A 9,782-nucleotide genomic window follows, 5' to 3' on the forward strand; every position below is an offset into this window, starting at 1 on the left:
AATGCTTACGGCCCAAGGGTGCCCCCAATAAATACTGTTGGTTTTTGGAGCGCGGGTCCCGCCTTTGCCTTTAGCCTTTTTCCCCATGATTTTCCTAGCTCTCATGCGACCGAGCGCTAGGGGCCTCTCCTTCTTGAGGGGTTTTACCCAACCATGTGCGATTAGCGCATCAAAAACTGCCTCCTTTTCCCGATCCGGGCTTCCTAGGGACTAGTTTTGCCTCCTGTGTAGTCTCCATGGGCCTCGGTTAGCGCATTTTTACCGAGTTCCTCATCGTTCCACGTTGGCTGCTAACTGCCACTATTTAGAGGTGTTTTTGATCACTGCTCTTAATTCTTTGAAGTCGAAGTTTTGTCCCGATTTGATACAGTCATGGTTCTCTGATTTTTCTTCATGGATCCAATTCGGATCACGACCTTCCCACTGAAAAGCTTTTGGACCACCAAAAGTTTGTTTTCAAGCATCGAATAAGTGAGGGTACTATTGTCTCACTTGTTTGATCTCAATCCACTTTGCACTTCTCTACTTTGAACCCTTGATCCCTACTCTGAGGTACTCAACATCTCCTCTGCATGTCGTCCTCACCTTCCTATCCAAGACAGTGTCTTCCTGCAATTCATTAAGATATTCAGGTAGCAGGTCATCAATAGAAGGCAACTGAATTTGCTCTTCAGGATCCTCAATCAGTGAGGGTTCAAACAATCTCAAGCAGTCTACATTTATGATTGAGTAGATGTGCATGTAAGCTGGTAGATCAAGGCGAAAAGAATTTTCACCAATATTCTCAAGTATTTTTAAAGGTCCATACCTGATAGGCTTTAGCTTTTACCTTCACCTTGCATCCTATCCTTTCTGATATACAGCCAGACCTGGTCACCAACTTGGAAACTATGCTCCATCTGATGCTTGTCATGCCTAGCCTTGTATTTGGCTTGGCTCTTTTCCAGCTGTTCCTGTACTGCCTGGTGGATCTCCTGGATCTGTTCAATGAACCTAGTTGCCCTGTCCACATCACTATGTCCTTCAATTGTGGTATCTTTACTAAAGACAAAATCCAAAGGAGACCTTGGTGTGAAACCAAAACAGGTCTCAAAAGGAGATCTTTGTGTAGAAGAATGTTTTGCTCTGTTGTAATCATGTTGCACATAACACAAGTGTTCATCCCAAAGCTTAGGATGTTTCCTGCAATATCCTGTGAGTAACTGGATCACTGTCCAGTTAATGACTTCTATCTGGCCATCAGTTTGTGGATGAAAAGCTATGCTTTTATTTAGTTTGGTGTCCATCAGTTCCCACAGATTTGACCAAAACTTCCCCAAAAATCGAGTGTCTCGATCAGACACAATAGAGGTGGGTAATCCAAGATGAACCCATACATGTTCAAAGAACAGTTTTGCAGTTTGTTCAGTTGTAATCTGTTTATTACAAGGTATCAAAATACACATTTTGCTGAACCTATCCACAACAACATATAGATAATCATGACCTTTCCTAGATTTAGGCAGTCCTCCAACAAAATCCATGGAAACACTTTCCCAAGGGTGAGAAGGAATTGGCAGTGGAGTGTACAAGCCTAATTTTCTATTGCTAGGCTTGCTTTTAGCACATATAACACACCCTCTTACATATCTAGAAACTATCTCATTCATTTTTGGCCAGTAACAAAATCTTTGCAGCTATGCAACTATTTTACTTACAACAAAGTGACCTGATATCAGAGAAGTGTATGCTTCTCTAATTATCCTTACTCTCTTAGTTTGTGGAATGCAGAGTTTCCCACAATGGTATAAGAGTCAGTCCTTCACATGGTAATCCAATTCTTCTACCCGTTTGCCTTGACTCAAAGTTGCATATACATCTTTGAAATATATATCTTGAGTATATTGTTCAACGTAGCTTTCATGTAGCACAAAATTATGCTTAAGTATAGTAGATGCACTTATAATGGGTCTAGATAACATGTCTGCAACTTTATTGTGTATGCCCTTTTTATATCTGATGACCAAATGAATCTGTTGTAGAAAACCCATCCATATGTAGTGTCTTGATTGCTGCAACTTAGTTTGGGAGTGTAGATATTGAAGTGGTTGATGATCAATATGTATTACTGTCTCTTTCCCATTAAGTAATGTTTCCACTTTTTCACCCTCTGAACTAATGCATACAATTCTTTATCATATTTAGGATAGTTAGCTACTGCAGGATTAAAAGTCTCAGAATGATAACATATGGGTTTACCATGCTGTGTCAACACTGCTCCCATGGCATAGTCACTGGCATCTATTTGGATCTCAAATGGTCTTTGTAGATCAGGCAGTGCTAGTACAGGTGTTGTACTAATATTTTCTTTCAAGGTGTCAAAGGTTTTTTGATGTTTTCCTCCCCACTGAAACACCTTGTTCAATCCTGTTAAAGCATGTAAGGGAGCTGCAATTGAGGAAAAGTTAGAAATGAACTTCCTCCAGTATTGTGCTGCTCCTAAGAAGATTCTAACCTCTGTAGAAGACTTGGGTTTAAGCCAGTTTACAATGACTGCCACTTTAGAGGGATCTATTTTCAATTCACCATCCCCACTATATGACCCAAATAATTTAGAGATGTTTTTCCAAATTCACATTTTGAGAGTTTAACATGAAATTTTTCTCTTCTCAGAACATCTAATTTCTGCTTAACATGCTTTAAGTGCTATTGCCACATTTTACTAAAAATCAGAATGTCATCCAGATACACAATAACAAAATCATCAAGAAAAGGTCTGAGTACATCATTCATTAATCCCATGAAAGTAGCAGGAGCATTAGTTAAGCCAAAAGGTATAACCAGCCACTCATACAATCCCTGCTTTTTTTTGAAAGCAGTCTTCCATGCATCTTGTTCTGCAACCCTAACCTAATGGTATCCACTGTGCAAGTCTAGCTTGGTGAAATAAACATCTTCTTTCAATTGATCCAAAATATCATCTATGTGAGGAAGGGGATAACGATTTTTGATTGTTATCTTATTCAGTGCTCGATAGTCAATGCACATTCTCCACGAGCCATCTTTCTTTCTCACCAAAATGATTGGTGACCCACATGGTGATGTGCTAGGCCTGATCAACCCTTTCTCGAGCAACTCCTGCACCTGCTTCTTGATTTCAGCATTCTCTAAAGTAGACATCCTAAACATTCCAATGTTAGGCAATGGAACATCTTGCTGCAAAATAATATCATGTACTATTTCCTTTTTGGGTGGCAGATCTTTAGGTTCTTGAAACAAGATATCATACTCTGAAACAACCTTTGCTATATCAGCTTGCTGTTTAGCATTACAACCCTCAAATACCTTGGTTTTATCAGGTTTCTTTTCCTTTACAACCATCAGTAAGAATTTTTTGCATGAATTTATCATTCTTTTCATCTGCCCTGAGTTTATGAGAGTATAATTATTCTTGAGCTTATGAGCTCTTACAAAGTATTCGATTCCATCTTTAACAAGTAGATACTTGTTCTCAGCTCTACAAAAAATAGCTTTTCTATCATACAAGTAAGGAATTCCTAAAACAATTCCACATATATCCAAAGGAATTATGTCTAACTCAACCTCATCTACAAATGCTGACCCAAAAGAAAACTTGAGTTTGCACTGTCTAGTCACTTGTAGTTGTGCTTTATCATTCAACCATCCTAATGGGTATGGTTTCTTGTGAGGTGTAGTTGCTAATCCCAATTTCTTTACAATTGCTTCAGAAATTAAATTTACTTGTGAGCCACTATCAAACAAAGTATTAATCTTTTGATATTTGGAAACAACTCGAATATGGAAAAGCTCATGTCTTTTTCTCTCATTCTCTTCATCAATAACAGATTGAGCAGAATTACTAGCAGATGCTACAGAATTCTTACCTTTTATACTCGTGGTTGCAATGGTTTTTTCATCTCCTGAGTCTGACCCCAAATCTTTCTGAATAGCTGCAGTAGTCTTCTTCTTCTTGCCCTCGAACTTCTTAGGTATTAGCTTTGGATGCAAAATCCAACAATGCTCATCATCATGCCCATCATTTTTACAGTGAGTGCATGAAGCTTTGCTTTTCTGTGCAGTGTTAGCCTTCCTTTCTTTCCACTTCTGTTTTCTTTTCTCCTTGCTCTTGCTTGCAGTGGGTTGGGATGGCCCCCCAACTTCTGGATTTCCATTCTTTCTTCTAGCTTGTAGATGAGTAGCTTGTATAGATACCTCATCTATACTAGTGGGATTAAACATGAGGATGGTATGCCTCATGTAGCTGTGTATTCCACCAATGTACTTCAACAGAGTCTCTAGTGAGTCTAATGAGATTCCTAGAATCAATTCTCTCTTTCTAAATTCTTGAGTGTACCCTTGCACACTTTTCCCTTTCAACTGTCGAAGAGTTTTCCAACTCATCATGGCTTGTTGCATGTAGGCCAATGGATAGAACTTCTTTTTGATTGTAGAAACAAATTCACTCCAGACAGAGATAGTCTTACCATGTCTTTTTATGTCAGCTTGGGTTTTGCCTTACCACCAAACCAAGGAAGTGACTCCTAGGTGTAGGCTTGCCAGCTAAATTTTTCTCTTGTCTGAATCAATGTTCTGTACTCTGCAATAAACATCCATTTGTCTAATCCAATTGTCCAATTTTTCTGCATTTAAATCTCCGTCATATATAGGCAAATCAAATTTAACATCTAGCTTGATCAAAGATGCTTTCTTGTTATGCACATGGCTATTAGGAGGTGTGAGGAATCTTTCCTCTTTCCCTTTTCCTTTGGAGTGGTCATGGAAGTGAGACTAATCTTCTTCTTTGTCTTGTTTAGAGCCTAATGATTCTTCATCCTTATGTTTTCTAAAGTCCCTATACATTTCTTCTACCATGGACTTTATAGCTAGGAAACTCTCTATGAATTGAGGGTCTGGCTCCACAGAACCTTCCTCTGACATTGTCTTCTGAGGATAGACTCTCCCAATTTAAGGATTAGTTTCGACCAACTCTCCTTCTCCTAATTTGAGCTTTGATCTAGTAAGCATCCAACAGCTAAACCAACACAATCTTGTCTAACCTTACAGCTTAAAGCTCTGATACCACTTGATCTGAAAATCACCCTATGAGTGATCTCAGTTAAAGATTTATTAAATGAAGGTATTACAGACTCATGTGCTGGTGTGTGTCTATGTTATTTAGGCAACGGATCGATCATATTGCAAATACACAGACACTTGAAATGGAAAACAACAGAAAAATACAGTAAGAAAATATAAGAACACAAGAATTTAATAAGGAGTTCACCCTATCCTCCAGGGCTACATCTCCAGTCCAACTCTCAGTGGTGGCCTTCTTTTATTGTGTCTTAAAGTAGAGAATTACAATGAAGGAGCTCGATATGAGTCTCCTGAACAAAATTTGCTTGGCAGGGTGGTTCTTGGATTCCCCAAGCCACTAGAGTGCACAGACTCTTTTCCTCAACAACTCTTTGACCTCTCTAGTCTTTAATGGAAGGAGCCCAATGTGGTGCTCAGTCTTGACAGATCCTCTCAGGGATGGCTTGAATTTCTCAAGCTCTCTAGTGCTCGACGCTGCCTTTGGTCAGCTTGGCCCTCTGTCTTCTTTTTGCTTTTTGCTTCACTATCTTCTTCGCTTTTTCTCTCTCTGCCTCTTGTTTCCTTCTTTTCTCTGTTCTTCCTCTCTGCGTCTTTTGCTTGTTTGTTCACGGCTTTAAAGCCATTCGATTTCATGGCTGTTCGATTCCCCTTCCACTTCTGTCGGATCGCCTGCTACAACTTCGCTTAGAGTTCCCTGTCTCGGTGTCATCATCAGCCTCACAGGGATTGGCCACTTGTCCTCCTGTGACTATACCAGCTTACTTCGTTGGTTCAGTTTTTTCAGTTATGTTGTGGAATGAGTCATTTGCCACCTTGGTGGTCAAATCGGACGTCAAATTCTTATAGATCGTGGCTTAATCCCCTTGTTGATTCCATCTTTCCCATCAGGCGTGATCTAAACCGTTAGATCTGGATTCCCCAGATCCGATGCCATTCAGTCATTTCGCATGGTTGACCTGCTCGACCGTTAGTGCGTGATGAGCGGCGGTTTTCTCTCTCCTCCACTTGCCACGTGTCGGGCGCTAAGTGGAATTGCTCATTTTTCGCCAAAACTACTTACTGCCCAAGGGTGCCCTCGATAAATACTGCTGGTTTTTGGAGCGCGGATCTCACCTTTGCCTTTAGCCTTTTGCCCCACAGTTTTCCCAGCTCTCATGCAACCGAGCGCTCGGGGCCTCTCCTTCTCGAGGGGTTTTGCCTAGCGAAACTGCCTCCTTTTCCCTATCCGAGCTTCCCAGGGGCTAGTTTCGCCTCTTGCATAGTCTCCATGGGCCTCGGTCAGTGCACTTTGACCAAGGTCCTCGTCGTTCCACACTTGCTGCTAACTGCCACTGTTTAGAGGCGTTTCTGATCACTGCTCTTAATTATTTGAAGTCAAAGTTTTGTCCCAATTTGATATAGTCATGGTTCTCTAAAATTTCTTCATGGATCCAATTTGGATAAGTAGGCCCCAACAACTGTCCATGAAATTCGCACGTGTGAGAGATAGATAGCCCATAAACTTCGATTTAGGTTTTCCTAGAAAATTCATCCTCTTCTAGATACTTCACACTCTTTTTCTGTTTCTCTTGATTGAAGATCGAACTTGTTGAGTGAATGTGACAAATAGGTTGAATTGACTCTCCTTATATAGCCTTTCTGCTGGGTTGAATTGCCCTTATGTAGGCCAAATTATTGGCGATAGGGCCAACTTGGTGTGGAGGTGACAAATTACCTTTTTGACTCAAAAATAATTCTTTTTACATGATACAAAATCCCAGTAAGGGTCTAATAAAAATGACAATTACTCTAATGAGTCAAGACAAAACTTAGAAGCCTTCAATGGAGGCTTTGACCTAGAAATTTTTTGACCCAAGCATGAAATCCATGCTTTAATAAGTCATTTTATTTAATAATAAATTTTCTTTTTGACAAGTACAATTATGAAGAGTGAAGGTAGTTACATTCAACCACATCTAAAATAAGAGATGAACTACAAGAGTTAGGAGAAACTATGTTAGATCTGAAGATAACTACTCTTGTACTCAATGTATTACCAAATAAATGGGGCAACTTTGCATCAAGCATCTATAGAAAGAAGGAATCCACTCCATTCAGTGATCTATGGTCATTATGTAAGATTGAAGAAACTGGATTAAAGGTAAAGAATGATGTTGGATCAAATGAGCAAACACAAGAATATGCAACTATGACAAGGAAGAAAGAGAAATTTGGAAAGTTTGAGTGTCGAAAGAAATTTCAAAAGAAAATTGACATGTCTAAGATTCAGTGCTATGAATGTAATGAATATGGGCATTTCAAAAGGAATTGTCCTAAACTCAAGAAGGGCAATAAGAAAAGAAAAGAAAGAAGTGAAGCCCATGTGACCGAAGAAGTAGAATAACTGGAAGAGAATAAATCAAAGAAGGAAGAAGTGAAAGGCCTCTACTATTGAAGGTATCTCATACATTTAGTTTATTTTCAGTAGATAGAAGCTAGCAAGTCAGGGTAGGAAGTATTGAGATAGCATCATAAAATCGAGAAAGAATAGCTGAAATACAATTTGAATGATTAAAGAAAATCATCTGGAAAGAATAGGAAGAAAAGAGTTTTCCATACATCATCATCATTACAAAGAAGAATTTACAGATAAAGGATAATCAAGATCCTCCATCAAAACATTTAAAGTATTCACCTCTACTTAGAAGAAGCATCACATTCCACCTAGTGTGGGATCTACAATTTAGAAGGATGGAGGTATGGTGATAGAGAAGTGCAGCATGGAAATTTAGTTGAAGCATTTTCATCTTCAAGAAAGGAAAGGGAATCTGAAAAAGAAAGCCTAGATGATCACATGAAGGAATATGTATGCATATATTTGTTAACTTTGATAGATGGATAAAGCCATGTCATCACTTAATTACATATAGAATGATTAGAATTCTCTATCTCATGTGCATGATTGAAGAAGAAGGGACTCTTCCTTCTGAATGATACATGAAGGCATAAATACAATATGCCTTGAACTCTTCTACATGATGACAATATAGAATCAACACTATATGACCTCATGAATAATATGAGGTGGTTGGAAACAACTATTCCTATGATGAAGGAACTATGTATTGAGACCCCAAGGAGGTAGTACATGAAAAATTTAGAAGAAGAGTTCATCGAGATGTATCTATAGCACTTAGAAAATTAACCAATATCTAGAAGGATTAGCTATGACATGTCCATGAAGAAGTTATGAGGACCCTAATGTGTATGATGAAGAAGGAAAACCTTGATAGTAAATGTCTTGGAGATGGGTTCAAATAGTATGTTGATGTTGCAGAAGCTGATATTATGATGAAAGGACATCATGAAGAGGTAATTATATTGTTAAAAGTTCACTTTTTAATTTTTGAAAGCAAGAAACTGGTTGGGTTGGAACAACGCTACCAAAAGAGGGTTGTAGAAATCCGCCTACAACTAGTACACATAGACTTGGATGGAAAACCCTTGAAGGAATATGACTTGGATAGAGGTAGAAATATGAAGGATAGCCAGATGATGATAAAGAAGGTCACTTCCCAATGAAGAGAAGATGGCTCCATGATGAAGAAGTTGAAGTTCATCCATGACATGAATATGAAGAAAGGACGAGCCCTACTAGCATATGATGATACCCTGATCTCCACCAAAGAGTTGATACTTGTTGTTGAAAATAAGTCCCTAACTAGTAGTCTATATCTTGTTTCCACTTGTTCTATCGATCTTCATACTTTGGTAGCTGTTTGATGATAATAACTCTATAATAATCAAGTAAAGAAGAATCTAACTGAAAGCACATCAAGTTAAAGTAAAATAACATCACAAACAATTATCAAAGTAAAGAGAAATCACCCTAATCTAACTGCCATAGAATTCTCAACAGGGAGAATATCTCAAACAAATTTAAGGAGTTGTGTGCCAAGGAGGGCATCCAGAGGAGTTGAACACAACATATAATCATTAGGAGAATGGGGTGGTAGAGCACAATAATAGGGCCATAGTTGGAGTGGCCAAAGTTATGTTGCATGACTAGGGGCTACCCAAGTTTCTTTGGGCAAGTCATGCAATACAACAATTTTATTATAGAACTGAAGCCCACAGAGAGTTGGGGCGAGTTACAATAGAGGAGGCGTTTATAGGGAAGAAATCATATGTGTCTCTTTTTAACATATTCGGTAGCCGTGTGCATTGCCATGTACTAGATGAGAAGAGGAAGAATCTAGAGCCCACAACAGAGAAGGGAATATTTGTGGGCTATGACGAGACATCCAAGGTGTATAGTGTGTACATTCTAGCACATGGGAAGACAATTATTAGAAGAGACATGAAGTTTGAGGAGGATAGGGCCTTGAAAAAGTTCTTAGAGCATGAGGAAACTATAGTTCAGGATGAGGAGCAACAAGCTCCCAAGTAGGAAACTCAGCTAGTACCTCAGACCACAATTTTGCATGGGCAAGATGAGGACGAAATTGACACGCAATTGGAGGAGAGAGTCAAGCCCACTTAGGAAATGATTCCCAATACTAGGAGAAGGAGAGTGAGACGGGACACTCAGTTTATCCAGGATGTGCAAGAGCAAGTTGGTGCTCCTATTAGATCAATTCGACACAACATACAACCATATAGGTACACAGGATATATGGAACTTATGGCAAAGTTGTTGGATGCTA

Source organism: Pinus tabuliformis, chromosome J, assembly GCF_031772625.1.
Source record: "Pinus tabuliformis cultivar Carrire ecotype Pingquan chromosome J, CPIR1, whole genome shotgun sequence".
Lineage (NCBI taxonomy): Eukaryota > Viridiplantae > Streptophyta > Pinopsida > Pinales > Pinaceae > Pinus > Pinus tabuliformis.